The following is an 18,929-nucleotide window of genomic DNA, read 5'->3' as shown; positions in this document are numbered from 1 at the left end:
CGACATATCAAGTCTCTCTCCATGTTTATCCATTCTTTCCGTCATTCTATCCATTCTGTAGGTCAGCGCATCCATCTTCGTGCCTAACATCACTATCCCACTCTGTAAACTTTTGTCCATTGATAAAAGTAAACTCCGTATGTCCGTACCAGCGTTGTCGCTTTCTGCTGCGGGTTTTCTTGTGGGCTCGTGTCAGCCGTGTCTTGAGATTTTGAGAGTTTTTGTTCAAACAGCAGCTTAGTCTGTGTTTTATCGCCTCTTCCCATGTTCCTCCGATGGTTAAGGTAGACGCACACGGACTTTCAGGCCCAACCGCGACTGCCGACTGATTGCACTGATTCAGAGGAGGAGGGGGGGCACCAATCCGCAAACTCCGCCGGGTAACTCCTCCGGTAGGTGGCTTGTACGTGTCAGCTGGTTCTGAGTGGCGCCCGGACCAGTCAATTCCCGCCACTATGCCTCACCGCTCCGTGGCACTGTTCCCTCTCTCTCGCTGGTAGCCACAGACTGCCCACCTCCACATACCTCAAGCGCCTCCCTGCTGGCCCACAGTCTCTCTCCTGGACTCCCCCTTGCCGCAGCAGACATTGGCGATCCGCACATTGGGGGGGGCGAGGCCTTCGCGTCCTTTGTTGCACTCTCCAGCCCAGGTTATTACACCAGGAGAAATGTGTCATCCTCGTGGCTCGTCGTTACTCCCAGGAGCAAGTAGGAGGTGGGGCATCCAAGAAGCGGGGACGGGGGGCCCCCCTATGCCGCTCCTGCTGTACTTGGTACCGGGCAATTAGTCTATTTGGCGCTCCTGTTCCGCCTATGTGGCACCACCATGCACTTGGGTCTGCCCGCCTCGACTCTCCCCCACTGTTACTATCAGGACCTCTCCAAGCCCCCGCCTTCTTCTTGTCCAGGGTTCAGCTGATAAGGTGCACCCCGTTCCGCTGCACGTGTCACTTAGTGCTTCAGAACTTGTGTCTTGGCTAAGCTCCTGTGCGTTCCTCTCATCAATGACCCCCCCTCACCTTGGAAGCGTCTGCCTTCGCACCTAAAAGCCTCTCCACGGACTCTGCCTCTCTGCCTCCTGTCCCCCCTGTGCCACTGGGAGGGGGGCTTCCGATCTTCTTGCGGGCCTCCTGCCACTTGATCCGTTGTCTCCCGCTCCTCGGTGTCGTCCGCCATGCCACATTCAGCACTAGCGGGTCCTCATCGACAGACATATACCCATTACGCAACGCGCCTCCCGGTGCCGTCCTCACTTCAGGGCGCTGCAGCTGCCCCGCGTCCACAGGGGGAGAGCGAGGTGGGGCCACGCCACCCGCCACGCCGCAGCAGCCATCTGCTGGGCTCGATTTCCTCAAGGCGCCACTGTCAGCGGCTGATCACCATCCGGCCGCTCAGGTGCTGTCGCACACCAGATTACTCCATGTCATCTCGCCACATACTACAGTCCTTGGCTTGGCGGCCCGGGAGCTGCGCCTGCTTCACACCGCGGTATCTCTGAACCTCAGCAGCCCAAAACGTTCAGCGTTTCCCCCGGTGAGGTGCACCCCTTCGCTGAATTCTGGGTCACAAAGGTCACAAAGGTGAATTTCAGTCAGTTGATGCAGGATATTTGATGAATCTTAACACGGTGAGTCGGAGCTCGGAGCTCGGGGCTCAAGCGGCCATCTTGGTCGCGAGCAAGCTCCGCCCTTCACCCCAAGCACAGTTATGGGCAAAAAATACGATCCCAACCAAAGACCCGGCAAAGCATTATGGGACAATATTCTAGGGTGCAGTGAATAATATAGTATCCAATATCAAAACATTCCTCAAGGGGCAGGCTCTCAGGCTCAGCTGAGAGCTAATACTATAATATTCACAAAACTTTAGAATCTCACCCCATAATGCTTTGCTGAGCCTTTGGTTGGCATTGTTTTTTTGCCCTTAACTTTGCTTGGGGTGGTCGTAGAAGGATGGGACCACCGCCGAATCGTTCAGCATGATATGCACTTTGTGTTCAAAGTATTTGCTTGCCCTCCCCTAGGTAAGGGGTGACCTCAAAATCAATACCTCTCCAATTGCCTAATGTTTTTCATAGTTCACTTTTGTGAATTGGTTATATGTTTTTTTAGCTTGTAAAGGTAAAGTTGATTTAAAAAAGTGTTGTGGGTACAGTAGGTAACTTCATTTCGTAGCGGAGTGGGAATTCTTGCATGAATTCCGTGTTTTCAATGAAATGTGTAGTTGCCAAATCATAGCAACTTTAGCTAGCCGAACGGAGCTCATTGCCCAGGGTTACACAGCACAGTGGCATTGTGTAGAGGGGTATAGAGTGGAGTGATATGGAGTAGAGTGATGTAGAGTAAAGTGGTGTAGTTTAGAGTGACATACAGTGGAGTGGTGTAGAGTGCCTAAGAGTGGCATTGTATGGAGTGGATGGGCATGGAGTGGCATAGGGTAGAGTGGCAGAGATTAGATTAGGGTATAGTAGAGTGGAGTAATGTAGAGTGACACAGAGTGGCATAGAGTGGAGTAGAGTGTATAGAGTGCAGTAGCATAGAGTAGATTGGCTTCAAATAGAGTGGCATAGAGTGAAGTGGACTAAAGTAGAGTGGTGTGGAGTAGAGTGATATTGTATGAAATGGAGGGGCTGAGTGGGATAGAGTGATGCAGAGTAGTGACATAGAATAGAGTGGCATAGAGTAGAGTGGCATAGGGTTGGATGGCAAAGAGTGGGGTGGAGTGCCATAAAGTGGAGTAGAGTGGATAGTAGAGTACAATAGCATAGAGTAGAGTAGAGAGGAGTGGCATAAAGTAGAGTGGTATAAAGTGGCATAAAGAGAGTGGCACAGAGTAGAGTGGCATTGTATGGAGTGGCTTAGAGTGGAGTGGCATAGAGTAGGTTGTAGTAGCAAAGAGTAGAGTAGAGTATTGTTGAGTGGAGTGGAGTGGCATAGAGAGGAGTGGTGAAGGGTGAAATGGCATAGAGTGAAGCGCATAGAGTAGATTGGCAAAGAGTGGGGTGGAGTGGAGTAAAGTTGTAAGGAGTAGAATGGCACAGAGTAAGGGGGAGTAGATTAGGGTAGTGTAGAGTGCAGTGGAGTGGTATAGAGTGGTAAGTACAGTGGCATAGAGTGGAGCAAAGTGGAGTAAAGTAGCATAGAGTGGCATAGCGTGGAGTAGAATAGAGCAGACTGGCGTGGAATAGAATGATATCATGTGGAATGGAGTGGGTGTGGCGTAGAGGGGCATAGAGTGGCTTGGAATAGAGTGACATACAGTAGTGTTGTAGAATAGAGTGGTGTAAAGTCCAGTGGCACAGAGGGGGGTGGCAAAGGGTAGGGTAGAGTGGTGGAAAGTGGAGTGGAATACAGTGGAGTGCCGTAGAGTAGAATGGCACAGAATTGGGTTGGGTGGAGTGGTGTAGAATAGACATAGAGTAGAGTGGCTTATAGAGGCATTCTATGGAGTGAAGCGGCTCAGAGTGGAGTGGCGTAGAGTAAAATGGCATACATTGGAGTGCAGTGGCTTAGAAGGGTGCAGAGTAGAATAGCACAGTGTAGAGCAGCATAGAGTGACATGGCAGAGAGTTGGTGGAGTACAGTAGAGTGGAGTAGCATTGAGTACAATAGAATGGGACAGAGTGGAGAGGCATAGTGTAGATTAGCACAGAGTAGAGTGGCATAGAGTAGAGTGGCTTAGAGTAGCGTATAATAGAGTGGAGTGGCACAGAGTGAATTGGTGTAAAGTGTCATAGAGTGGCATTGAATGGAGTGAGTAGCGGAGAGTAGAGTGGAGTGGCATAGAGTAGAGTGGCATGGAGTGAAGTGGAGTGATGTAGAGTAGAGTGGAGTGGCAAAGAGTGGAAAGCAGAGTGGGGTGGTGGAGAGTAGAGTGGAGTGGTGGCATAGACTGGGGTGGAGTAGAGTGCTGTGGAGTAGAGTAGTTTGGCATAGAATGACAAAGAGTAGAGTGGCACAGAGTGGCTTGGAGTGGCATAGAGTAAAGAGGAGTGGCATAGAGCAGAGTGGCATAGAGTACAGTAGGGTAGAGTTGAGTGGTGTAGAGTGGTGTAGGTAGAGTGGAGTGGCATAGAGTAGAGTGACAGAGTGACAGAGTGGGGTGGAATGGAGTAGAGTGATGTGGAGTAAAGTGGTATGTAGTAGAGTTGTATTTTGTTGAATGGAGTGGCATAGAGTGGAGTGGAATAGAGTGCCGTATAATGTTATAGAATAAGATGGCATAGAGTTGAGTGGAACTAAGGGGGGTGGAGTGGAATAGAGTGGCATTGATCAGAGTGCAGGAGAATAGAGTTGACTGGCATAGCATAGAGTGACATTGAGTAGAGTTGAGCAGAGTGGAGAAATGCCTCTGGGAGTTAAGCAAATAAAAGATTGCAAATGAGAGTGACAATGAAAACAACCAATGACATGCTGCGGATGGGTTGTAAGCCCACTGAATAGTAAAAATACATCTCACAACAAGGCACATGCGCTCTGAAGGTAAGACTTAAAAAAGAGGTCAACTTGGAGGCCGGTAATGTTTTAGTGTACGCAAGGTTTTATATATGACCTCCTGTGAAAAGGTAGAGAAAGTGTAAGTTACCACCAAACTGCCAAGTAAAAGTACTAAAATGTTGACCATGACACAGTCCATACATATGATGTAGAAGGAATATGAAAGATTGCAGTGGGGAGCATATTGTTTGGGAACAGGTTTGTGTTTACTAAACATATAGATGAATAAAAGATTAATTTGCATATAAGGGTGGACATTACAAGGGTGAGGAGAAGGTTAATTTCACCAATTTTTCATGCAAAAAAATGGAGTCACCTATATTGTTCTGTATAACTTATGTAAATGAACACAATAATACATGGAAAGACATGATAAACAATGTGTATGTTTCCACACCATACATGTGCGTTAATAAGGTATAATGTAAGACGTGCTATTCACTCTGGAAATGTGAATGACTGGGACGAGATAAGAATATTGAGAGCAGGGGCATGTATGGAGACATTCTTTTTTCATTTCATTAAATCATGGGATTCATTGTTACTAGTACATATAGGAGGAACTCATACACAGATTTGCCTTTACAGCTCTGCAAAAAGAGAACTTCTGGTGCTGTGAATCATGCCGTCAGTCCAAAATAGTATATGCTTGTTGCACTGATCCTCTTGCATGCATATTGATGCCGCTGTGTTCTGGCTGGCTAGCTTGTAGAAGGCCCAAGGCTGTGCTTTGCATGTTTTACAGTAGGGCAAAAGGGACAGGCAAATTCAAGCTAATTTTTATAGTACCATTGAAAGAAAATGACTGATTGAAAAAAAAAATATATAAGGCAAATAGTAGTTGTCTACTAACAATACCTTCAGTTGAAGTGGCATTATGGTTATGATTAAAAGTACGAAAATCACAACTAGTAGTCTGGTTCGCAACACAACCCCCCCACAAGGCACTACTCATATTCTCATATATCAGGTTACAGATGACTTCAAACATGAGATCATAAATGACATCACTAGTGACATCACATATCATTTCATCATAAGCATAATCAGCGACATAACAGAAAGTGGAAATAATTGATCTTTTCCATATTAGTTTGCTGATAGTGAAAATATAGCCTTGTTTCTTCAGGTATAATTTATGATAGTTTATCGATTTTGAAAGTGATACTGCAGCCTACCGTCTACAATTTATGTATGTAAGCATATGTATAGTTAGGTAATGTAATAATTCCTTTATTATTGACAAACACAGAGGATATCAGAAATGCAATTTTCGGTGAAATTTCTGATGACATTACATATCATGTCATCATTCACATAACGAATAGCATCACTGAAATGACAAATGTTTGCTTGCATTCCACATCAATGAGGTGATGGTGGAAGTAGAGCCTCCTCTTCGTATGTGCCCACTTCAAGAACAACTGCTGTGGAAAATTAATACGGTTTGGTAAACATTATCTGCGCCATCTTGCCTTTTCCCCCGATGCCACACTTTTTGTCGTGCACACCCGCCATTTTAGGTGCCTTGGTCAGAACCACACTCTGCACACCACTGACCCCTAGCACGGCTCTTCGCCCTCACAAGCACATCCCCCGCATGCTGACAGCCCCCGCTCTCACATGCCTTGGGTCATAAACCTCTCTTCCACGCAGCTCTGCCTCGGAACCCCATCCTGTTCCCAGCGCGACACTTCCCTCCATCCCTTTCATGGTCCCGGATCCCTTGATAACACCCCTCTTTCCTTTGTTCCCGTTTGTCTCACTCGTTCCCAAGCCGCCACCTGGCCCTGCGGATACTGTCATTGCCCCCTTCCTCCTGTACAGTAGGAAACACCCCCCCCCCCCATCAAGGATCCTTGAGCCGATCAAAGCCCCCACCCCATGAGATCCGATCAACCTCACACATTCTGTGAATCGGCGGAATGTCCAGCTGCGCGATAATCATCATCTGTTGTGACCGGGGTGGGGACTTCAACTGTAAATGTGTGTGGGAACGGGCCTGAAGCGGGGATTCCGAGGATGTCTTTCCGTACATCAAAGGGTTGACAGAGATGTGTTTTATGCAATAAAGTAATAAATCTGTGTATAAGAGGCCAGGCCTCAGAGATGCAGTTAGAGCACCTCGTGACGATACTTGCTGTCCGAACTGATGTGTTCTCCTCCGGAGAGAATAAACCCTTGTTTCCAGCCTTCCAGTCTCCAGCGCCTGCCTCTTCATTGATTAATAGTTTGTGGGTTAAAGAGGCGACACCGCCGGGCAACACTTAAGGATCTTTGTTTATTGGTTGCTTCCTACCTTTTTACAATTGGGTCCCAAACGTGGGGCCCATCAGCGACACGTGGATCCAGTGGGAGAGGTCCTGACGACAGAGTGAACGACTGCAACGATCGGGAGAGCTCCTGCCCAATAGACCCTCGTCTGGCAGCCGATCATCCGAACTTCACTGGTTCCGAATCGACCTCTCTCGAGTGATCTACGGTCCTGACTGGGAACCCTCAGGAGTGCCGTGGCAATATCGGAGATTGGAGGACGATCGGGCGCTGGACGCGAAAGACGAGAAACAGCCCATGTGGTCCGGGTAAGGTCGTGTAAACACGACGAAATTGCGAAATGATTGTTTGATTGTTTGGAAAATACTAGTATTACTCTTTGTTGATTCGTTTGGAGATTCGCTGTCTGCAAACGGAGAAACAATAGGCTCTCCCTTTGCAAGCAGTGAAGGATAGGTAACGCAGACTTTCGTCCCCATTGTAATTCATCATGCCTATCTTTCTCCCCCACTGATTGATTGATTGAACCCGAACTACGGTTCGTGGATTGTTCTCACTGATTAATTGATTGAACCCGAACTACCGTTCGCGGATTGTTTTCTGGAGATTCTCTATCTACAAACAGGAAAGAACAGATTCCCTCTTTGCAGATGGTGAAAGGGTAGGTAACGCAGACCTTTGCGGGCCTACTTATTCTCCCCACTGATTGATTGACTCATTGACTGATTGATTGATTGTAAGGGTAGCTCCCTGTTTTATTGTCAGAATAGATTTTGCTTTTGAGATATTCACTATTTGCAAACAACGTAGAATAGCAATATTCTGTCTAGTCTTTGCAGGTAGTGAAGGATAGGCAACACGGACCTTTGTCCCCGTAGTGATCTGTCATGCCTATCTTCTCCTCACTGATTGGTAGCTGGTTCAACCCGGACTGTTTATTAGAGGTGGATCATCTGGCTCCGCTGGAAGGCACCCCTAATAAAGACATGTTCACAAAATATGGATTAGTTACCATAGCCTATAGTAAGCTGTAGCATAGGTATACCAAAGAAAACCAAGAGAAACAGTGGCCACTGATAGGATCCTTCGACCTTGATAAAATAGAAACGTTAGAAATAGCCCTTTGTAACAGTAAGACAACGCCTATCATGCTCGACAGTCTCGGTACGTGGCGCAAAGAAGCAATGCAACGAAAGAAAAGAGACGAAGTCAGAGTAGGTAAAGAAACGCGACAGACAACCTTCCAAACATCTGGTAGGCCAAAGGAAGGGATAGCGGCGACACGGTTCCAAGGAGTAAACACAGGAAGGGAACGGTGTAAAGGGGTATACCGACAGGACAATCCCAAGACACAACGACCCGAAAGTAATCCCCCGACACTACGCATAGGACGAACAGACTTAGGGCAAAACCAATGTGCTTTTTGTAAATATTCCGGACACTGGAAAGCCCAATGCCCGACTCTACTAAACACGGGTAAGAGCAGAGGGCCGACAGAAATAACAGGCCGGCAGAAAGGGAAAAGGCGTGAGACAAAGACGAATCAGACTGACACGGACAGGCCGGATAGAACCACCACGTTTGATTACGCCCGATGGCACAGATTTCGCCAGACAGATTTCAGCGACATGTTTGAGTTCTCATAGGTCGAACAACGCTAAGACGGGAAACCCAGTCAAGCTCTAGGTTACCCGGTGACGAACCCCGTACTACCGCTACTGTTCCCAAACACAAAAGCCACCCTTTCGGACAACATACAGAAACAACACACAGAGTAGTTTCGGACAGATTAGTACACATTCCATTAATGAACTCAAAACTTTGAGTGTAATGGGACTGATTACTCTCTGTTGCTCCCACTCTGTGGACAAAAGCAATTACAGGCCTGCATAAACAACCTCCCGTTCAGGAAAACTGTTCTTGTGGACACCCCACCCCCCATTACCCAAGCATGCCTGTCCCGCCTCCAACCACGCCCCATAGAAAAGAAAAACATGAACAAAGAATACCTACCCCCACTCCGGAAGTTCCCGAAATTCAGCAGGTCACCGGTCACGCCCATCCGGAAGGTGAAACACACAGCACGTGTGGGGCGGGGTCCTGCCGACAGCCAGCGATCAAAGAGGTCGCCGGTGGGATGTCCAGGAGGCACCATGGGCCCGGCATGTCCCATCCTCTTCTCCCATATGGTCTCGCGGTTAGGATTCCTGGTTTTCACCGCTGCGGCCCGGGCCACGAGTAGGGAGGGGGCGGATGCAGATGACCCCCCTCCCTCGTATCTCCTGGTCCGACCATCACAAATACCTCCGCTGAAAAATTGGTGCAGGGTGGGCTGGGAGAGGGAGACGGCGCGAACGAGCCTCCCTCGCCTCCCCAGGTGGAGGTTTCCCAGCCCCGGCCCGGCGTAGAAATCCTCCAGCCGGCGACGACCCTACTTGCGCAGCACAGGACATAGAGTGGCCGACGACCCTACTTCCGCAGCACTGGACATAGAATGGCCAGCAACCATACTTGCGCAGCACGAGACATATGATGGCCCTCAAGTGTACCGGTGGAGGCGCCACAGCTACACCCTAGCGCCCCGAGCCGAATGTCCTGCTCCTACGGCACGGTTCCATTTTTCGCCCCAAGAAGCCTATGTAACTTGGACGCTTGCCCACCTGGGCACGAGTCCCCACCTCCGACAGCATCTCCACGACCTTGAAGATTCTACAAGAGTCCCAGGAGCCCTCTGCCCCTACAGGCTTCCGGTGGGGAACAACTGCTTTAATCACTAGCGACGTAGCCACAAGATGGTGGGGCTCTCGTGTCAGCGCCAGCTTCAGTCTGAACCATCCAGAAAGATTGTGGGCTAACAAATTCGAGCAAGTTCCGGCTGAACCTCAACGTGACCCGGTAGGGGAAATTTTGCTTCCCTCCCCTTTTTGATTGATGGTCCACATTGCCTGCCCCTTCTGTTAGCACAAGTCTTTTTGAACTACCGAAAGGGACTCTGGTCCAACCGCCGGTTGTTGGAGACATTTTGTCCCTGATGCTGCTTCCGGACTAACCCGGCCTCGCCCAAAATGGCGCCGGTGTCAACAGGAACTCACGAACACCTCGTGGTGTTTTTAGCTAATAAGACTTGATGTTCTGAAATATGTATATGATCCTTTGTACACTTGACGAAAAAGAGGGAGGGTTCACTTGGCGAACATGTAAAAGGATCCCGTTAAAATGTTGTTTTCAATGTACGATTTATTATGATATTACTCTAACTGATACATAACGTCCCTTATGACACACGCCCACGGTATGCATATAGGAAATTTGATTACAACTAGTCTGACTATGCTTCCAATAATGAAATGAATGCCCCCTGATCCCTCAACTATTGATAGATGTTTTTAGTTTCCTGCAAATAACTAATAAAAGCTTTTAAAATGTTTTTAATACTGCAAAATAGCCCCCCCGCCCCTACTGTACGCGCTTCAGCCAACGCCGTGTCCGGCCGAATACGATTACACTCTCATATATACATGCTGAACAATTGTGCAAATAAAGGTTTTTCAAACTATGAACAGGTATTGTATACTTTTGTAAATGTGGGATCAGCGGGAGGGTTTTCTGTGCGATCTGTTTTGTTCTCTTTTTAAGGTTACTAGAAAATGGTTGCTCAGCCCCGGATTGATGATCGAATCTAAGGCACGATACGCTGCCACCAAGTGTGCGACTGGCTCAGGAACAAACGCATGGGGAAGGACCTCGACTTCTGAGAACGGGTAAAGTAAAGCGGTATGAACGATAAAATGTTATAAGGGTATGGTACTCGAAGGTACTAGGGAACAGGGTTGGCCGAAGAGCTGGTATGCCTTAGGACATCACAGCATTGGAAATGATTTAAGGATCCCGATAGCTAGATACATCTACAAACCAGGTACCTCGCACTAAACGCCTCTGATCTCTAACGTTTCCCTACACACGGCCTATAATGCCACACTCGGACCGTCTCCCTCATGATCAACTTATCGCTCGCCATCCTTACCACACTGCCCGCCCCCACCCTGGTTTCAGAAACCAAGACCCCAGGGATTACATCCCGAGGAGATAAGACGAGTATGTGGTAAGTAAAGGACTTTCGTGCCCGTACATTTGATATGCACGAATGCTGTCCCCCTCTCCCTTCCCCTCTTTTCCTCCCCCTACAGGTTACATTGGAATCACGACTGGGGTATAATGAAGATCTGAAGCTGCGCCATGTCTGATACATGAAGCGGACTAACGCTGCAAGGTGGCACCTAAGGACACCCACGAACTACCCTTGTAACGAAAAAGCCAATAGTTGTATGATATGATGGGACGTGATCACCCCTAACCCGTGTTGCGTGAATGAGCACATGTCACGTATGTCTGAAACTATGAGAAAATGCTTTCTATGCGACTGAAATATTGACTTAACTAGGCAAAGGACCGAGAGTGCGAGAAGTGCGACACAATGGTGCCTTTTACTCAATACATGTCCCTTTGTACCCGGCCTAATGCTCGTCCGTCCCAAACTGCATGCTTTCTAAATTCTAACACAGACCCGTAATGTCTCATGTTGTGTAATGCGCTGAATAGCCTATCCTAGTACACGGCCACTCTCCATGTCTCACGTGTACTGTTTAGCCTATTGTTGCATCTCTCTTCTCTCTCTCTCTCTCTCTCTCTCTCTCTCTCTCTCTCTCTCTCTCTCTCTCTCTCTCTCTCTCTCTCTCTCTCTCTCTCCTCCACACTCTCACTCTTCCTAACGACTGGCACCTAATTGGCAAACCACCATCCATGGTGCCCCACCCAATTGGCTCCAAATACCGCAAGTATTTGCACAAATTTGTCTTAATAAAATCACATTGATGCAATGTTACTACCTCTCCTTTCTGCTAAATATTGATAAAAACTAGATTGGCCAGAAGAGAAAGGACAGGTAAGACGACTGAGGTTCCCTAATCTGACCCGTAATCAGGGAACCACATGTCAGTGGCTTTTATGATAAAAATGCCTCAGGTAAACGCGACCCTCCCCGTCCCGAATTGTCTCAATGCCCAAACAGTAAAAGTGATCGAAGCATCCCCGACTTCCCAGAACACCCCCAGTTTTTTAATGAAGTAGCTAGGTTGTGAGAGACTATGTAGAAAGTGGAATGATGTTTGCGAAGTTAAGATTAGATCAAAATGAAGAAATTGTTGCAGTAAACCCTGTTGAAAGTAAAATGTTTAGCTGAAAGATAGGATGCATCGATATAATGGAAAATTGTTTAGCCCATGTTCATTCCTCAGAAAGATATCTATCAGGCCATGGTGATAGCACGTTGCACTTTTTCATAAAATACAGAGCCCTGAAGAGCGGTATAGCTTTGCAAGACTCGTAAGCGGGTCTCTGCCAGAGGAACTGATGTGACTGTAATAAACAAATGCAATGAATAGGTATCAGACCTCGTACCACGACAATGAATGTAATACCAACAAACGCCAAAGAAATAGTTACGATGGAAAGTTGTAGGGAATCCAGCAAACCTATCATCAATTATTTATACGTTGGTTGTAAACCCCAATGTAACGGATGTTTCCCCAGTTGCTGGGAGTTGGGAGAGAAATAGACTTATCTGATTACCTTCCTCTGCCAGTTCTCTAAAGACTGTCTTTTCAAAACTCATTTAAGGGTACCACTGTCGGAGGAGAGAGAGACCGGATGTGGGAGCACGCGGCCTGACTGCAGATCACGGAACACCTGCGACATTGACCAAGGCGGGACTGCAACAGTAAGGAGTCGCAGGACGAGGCACTGTTTCCGACAAAATGAGAAGAAAGGGCTGACCTGATGCCCCTGCTCGATGATCAACATGTGCCGAAAAGTCCTCGCCCTCTGAGCCCGGTCATGGGCCCACCTACCTGAAATTTTCCGTCCCCTTGGTCTGTTCCCGATCTGGCCCTGCTCCATCCCCTCTTCCCCCGACCTACCACGAGGACTACCCACACACCCCCTTCTTCCACCTGAACTCTTTGACAATCGACTCGAAAAAGAGCAAAAACTGCAGTCCGATTGAATAGGGTTTTGTTGCAAGCTAAAATGAAACTTGGGTGCCCTGTCTAAGGTACCCATGAAAGAACAGTTAGGACACAGGGCGAAAAAAAAAAAAAGACCTTTTTGACCAGAAAAACGAGGAAAAGGTCATGCCCTGCAACACAGGACCGGAATAGAGCTGAACGCATAGCTCCACCGCCGGTGCTCAACAGTGCCAACAGAAGACGACAAAGAATGCTGAGAACTCACTAATAATGGTCCACGACAATAAGACACTGGAAAAAGCAACACCCCTCATCTTCGAACAGTGACACCCCTGATTATCGTTTTTACTACGTCTCATTTCTCTCCCAGCCACCATTGTATTGATTATGCTCCAACCGAGTATGAAATGAACTTACATATGTAATAACCTATCAGTTCATATTCCGAATGACTATAAGCATCTATGAAATGTACCCAACGCTATCACTACAGAATCATTTTTTTGTCCGACATTGCATTACTATGACTTTCCTGCAACGAGCTTAACGATGGGCTCGCCTCCTAAGATGAAAGATTTTAAATGTAATGTTTATGCACAGTTCTTTCGCCTAGGTTCCTACTTCTTTACTTAGGACTGCCACAGTAGACATGGATAGGAAAATAGGCCAGCAAGAAGTCTTGTGAATGTTAAAGGGAGGACTGTGGAAAATTAATACGGTTTGGTAAACATTATCTGCGCCATCTTGCCTTTTCCCCCGATGCCACACTTTTTGTCGTGCACACCCGCCATTTTAGGTGCCTTGGTCAGAACCACACTCTGCACGCCACTGACCCCTAGCACGGCTCTTCGCCCTCACAAGCACATCCCCCGCATGCTGACAGCCCCCGCTCTCACATGCCTTGGGTCATAAACCTCTCTTCCACGCAGCTCTGCCTCGGAACCCCATCCTGTTCCCAGCGCGACACTTCCCTCCATCCCTTTCATGGTCCCGGATCCCTTAATAACACCCCTCTTTCCTTTGTGCCCGTTTGTCTCACTCGTTCCCAAGCCGCCACCTGGCCCTGCGGATACTGTCATTGCCCCCTTCCTCCTGTACAGTAGGAAACACCCCCCCCCATCAAGGATCCTTGAGCCGATCAAAGCCCCCACCCCATGAGATCCGATCAACCTCACACATTCCGTGAATCGGCGGAATGTCCAGCTGCGCGATAATCATCATCTGTTGTGACCGGGGTGGGGACTTCAACTGTAAATGTGTGTGGGAACGGGCCTGAAGCGGGGATTCCGAGGATGTCTTTCCGTACATCAAAGGGTTGACAGAGATGTGTTTTATGCAATAAAGTAATAAATCTGTGTATAAGAGGCCAGGCCTCAGAGATGCAGTTAGAGCACCTCGTGACGATACTTGCTGTCCGAACTGATGTGTTCTCCTCCGGAGAGAATAAACCCTTGTTTCCAGCCTTCCAGTCTTCAGCGCCTGCCTCTTCATTGATTAATAGTTTGTGGGTTAAAGAGGCGACACCGCCGGGCAACACTTAAGGATCTTTGTTTATTGGTTGCTTCCTACCTTTTTACACTGGTAATAAAGTACAATCCTGATCTATGCGGGTTTGCATTGATAGGAGTGTAATTGGTAATCACGACTACCCTTTTACAAGGACCAATTTAAAATGTCCCAAGTTTTTTTCGGTTCTGTAAGCTCAATGAACACATGCTGGTTCAGTGAGTTCTTTAGGAAACCTCACACTGGTTTGACAGAGAATGACCTTACAGTGTACTATTGTGTATTGTTGCAGAAGAAGCCTGAGAGTTTGTTGTAGAGGACCTGTGAGGGGGTGACATTGTTAGAGTACCTGCAGGGGAAGCAAAATCTTTGATGATGGCAAGAATCTCCTTACTTCTGCTGGAGTTGGCATCAATGCAGATGGCAAGTGCAAACCGAACCTCCTATTCATTAGGTGGACGGAACTCATGGAGTTTCACTCCATGGAATGCCATGGAGTCACATAAAAACTCCATGGGATTTCATGGAGCTCTGTGAGCTGATGGAATTCAGCATGTTGCACTGCTCGCTCTGATTTTTAACACTGAGTGCTTGTTCTACATAAGAAAATCAGTGCAAACTCCACCACGCAGCGTGCCAGAGGACACTACTTCTTTTTGCCACTCGAGTAGATTGTCTACTCGAGCAGCAGCTTTCTCAACGCAAATTGTCATGACCTGTCGCACTGCCCGGCTTGAGAAAATCTTGCTGGGTGGCGTTCTAGCCCCTGAGAGTCTCACTAGGGAAACGCAAATTCTCGCTCGCCATCTTAATGTTGGTGAGTCGCATTCAAGAAAAAAATGGCGCTTGGCAGAGTTTTGCAGTAACTCTGGGGCATATTATCAAGCCTGTGCGCTAAAATTATCGCCGCTTTATCGGCCGAAAACGGCCGATAAAGCGGCGATAATGGGCTTGATAATATGCTCTGTGGAATTCCAATCGAAGCCCATGTTAGATGTCTTCACATCTAACATGTGCTTCGATTGGAATTCCATAGAGCATATTATCAAGCCCATTATCGCCGCTTTATCGGCCGTTTTCGGCCGATAAAGCGGCGATAATTTTAGCGCACAGGCTTGATAATATGCCCCTCTGTGTCATAAGCATAAAGCCGAGTGGGGAAAACTCCACAAACTCCGCTGGCGGAGCAGAGTTTATCGCTCACCCCTACCTACTCTTCATATGTGCTGAAACCAACTACATGGGGTACTAAAGTAAGCATAGTTTCAGTCTGTGAGCATATTCATTTATCATAAGTGCAATTACAGCTGCTTTTACTCTCTCCTTATTCTTTATAAGAGTCTGTTACATAGTGTGTGAGGCCATGTGAAGCATCATGTGGCAGTTGTGTATCTCACTGTACAGTGCAAATTTCTGTTTGTTTATACATTGAGGAGATGTGGCATTTTTTCAACAGACATTCTAATATTACATCAAATGATGGCAGTCACAGTGATATAACTGTTTTGTGAGCCCTTCGTTGCGATTGGTCTTACTGTGCTGGATGGCGTTGAAGTGATGAGGAAGTCTTATACTATTTCTATAACCTCAAAAAATTGTTTTCGTGTTTTACTGAGAGTCACTTTATTGGAGAAAATAACTAAGATATGGAAAAACATCCTGAAGTTATTTTCTAATATCCAATGGGGTTTCGTTCAGTGTGTCCAAGTGGGTGACACCATCTCAAATAAGAGGTTAATATAGAGCTACTCTGAAACCTCCCATCTTTGTCTCTGCATAATTGTATAAGAGTCGATTACTCGAATTGGATGAATGCACCCTGCAAGGGGTCCGTTGAACTAAAAGTTAGACCATAATTGAAGTCGCAAAGCATGGTTTTATGTCCCACCACTAAACCATTATGTGTATAAATGCCTATCCGTGTTTTGCCACATATTTGCACAGTGCTGTCTTAATGACCTACAACATTTTTCTAACAGAATGCCCAATTCATATTTATATTAAAACAACACCAAGAGCACAGTATCGGTATTGAAAGAGAAAAATGAAACTAAATAACGAATTGTCTTTCACGGGTGCCACTTTAAGATCCCCATGTTTTTGTCGGTGGTTCTGTAAGTTCAATGTTAACATGCTAGCACTGTGTTTTTAAAACAATCAATAATTCTTTAGGAATCCTCGCGATACTGTGCACGATAATGACCTTCCGGTGTACTACCTAACAATCTGGATAGAGAAATCGGCGAAACGCATTCCTCTTCTGTTTTAAGAGCTGTAATCTCAAGTACAGCTGAAAATGACTTTAAGCCAAAAATATTTGTCCACACACAGCTTCAGCCCAACCTCGGCATTCCATTGCTGACTAAAGGGAAAAGGAAACATTATTTTCTTGAGCTCCTTCCACAAAATGCTTGACTCCGTCTTGACTTGTTGCAGTAGGTGGTCCTTCAGGAACATTACCAAACCATCTGTGTGACCTGGGAGTGTTCTATAGAAGCTCAGCGCGGAGATCTAACCTCAGGAGCGTTACCAGAGAGTGTGGGCAGCAGGCATTGGGTTGGGCTCAGGCATGTTGTTTCCCTTAAGAGCTATTTGGAATAGCAACCGGGTTCCAACAAGAATATTAACCAGGGAAGTCAACTTCTGTAGCACATGAAATCAATTCTTCAGTGAAGATGGAAATCTTAAGAGGAACAGAAATGTTGCATTGCTAGATGTACATGTTACAGCAAAACACTCCTTTGCCAATTCACAGCCTGGTGGTCCTCCTTACACATACCACATTTTCTCTATAAGTTTTCAAACCCTATACAAATCAGAGTGCTACACACCTTCGCTGTGGGCATGAAGCTCTATATCAATGCAATCGGGGCACTCTTCAAGAGCTCTTTAGTTCTCAAAGGGGACGTATGCCAGAATATTACATTGCATATCATCCCACAAAAAATAATTGCCAGAATATCGTCTATAACAATATCGTGCAGCCATGTATAAATAGGTAGACATATGTGTGTATATATATATATATATATATATATATATATATATATATATATATATATATATATATATATATATATATATATATAACTCACCTTCACAATATTGTGATAGTTAATATTTTGTCTATGATATTTGAATAGGATGATATTTAAAGTACGATATTCGGGGTGAATATCCTCCGGCATTCTGGAGAATGTATGAATACAAGTACAGAACAATAATGTCCCTTTCCATTTCTCAAGTAGAGACATGTTGTACTGAAAACAGCGTGTCCTGGAGAGAGCCAGGTCCCTTTCACATGTTCATAGCATGGCGACTACTTAGTGAACACAACTCCTCATTTGGGACAGACAATGCTTGTCTCACAGGTAGTATTCTTAAAGAAGTATTGCTAAATGTATGTGACCCGGTAGACAAAGCATTTTCCCAAGAGTAATCATACCTCAGTCAGGGCTAAGACACATCTATATTGAGAACAAGCATTGGCAATAAAACCAGGTCTGGCTTCAATATGCTAATGCTGCAACCTGCGTTTGTGTATGGCAGTGTATCCTTGAGTGGCAACATTAAAGACAGCTTTTTTATGGCTTTATCAAAATTTGTTTGGTTTTTATCAGCCAAAGTGTGCACCCATCTGCCTTTGCATTTGTGGGTAAAAATATATGCGTACATGCATGTGTGACTACCACATGATTTCTAACATATTGTAAAAAGACTGCTCCAGTGAAAAAAAACATAAAATAATTGTTTTCTATATACCATAGTTGAATGAAACAAACAATTGAATCTGTGATGACCGGGTGTACTTTTCAGATGAAAATAGTCCTTCATGCATTGCACTGTAATCACTCCATTGGAGGAGGAATCGTATATCTAGCTGCCAATCGCACGAGGAGACAGAGAAATACTCTTCTGGATGCAGCCTAAGCCCACTCTATATGTAGTTTAGAGAATTAATAACAATAAACTTGCAAGCTGCTCCTCTGTCTAGTCAGACTTAAAAAGGTTGGTGGATCTAGCCAATGATTGTCAAGGTGGGGAGGAGAAGACATAAGTGACAATGAAATGCAAAGGGCAGAACTGATTCAAGGAAAGATAATAGATACAAAACTAAGGTTTTATTTTAGTTTGGCGGATAGGATATCTCTCAAAATGTGGTCAATATTTTGGTCTTCTATATGACAAGTGCCACAGCCTATAACACACTGGTAATATGGTAGACAGGATACCCGCTACATTTGTGACAGGGTATCCTATCCGCAAAATGCTCAAAGCCCCAAGTATGAGAGAAAACCTGTAGGATGTGGCCACGCAATCCATAAAAAAGAAATGGGCACATGAAAGAACAATAGCAGAGTTCATCCAATATTTGCATCACCTTCAAACAGATTTAATCAACAATATTCAAAGTAAGCAACATAACTTGAAGATTTCTCTTATTCATGAGTGAGGCGGTTGCTGTCAATGGGACATGTCCAGCATTGTCATAAACATGGAGCTATGTACCTGGTAAACTAATTAAATAATGTGCATTGAATAATTGTTGAATCCCTCCACCCCCTTGACTCTCGATTGCGCTCTTTGCTTCGGGTTCATATGCTTTCCAATCTAAACCTTGAGTCTTGTT

The sequence above is a fragment of the Lissotriton vulgaris genome, chromosome 1_1 (genome assembly GCF_964263255.1).
Source record: "Lissotriton vulgaris chromosome 1_1, aLisVul1.2, whole genome shotgun sequence".
NCBI classification, from domain to species: domain Eukaryota; kingdom Metazoa; phylum Chordata; class Amphibia; order Caudata; family Salamandridae; genus Lissotriton; species Lissotriton vulgaris.
Note: the sequence above shows the minus strand (reverse complement) of the source record.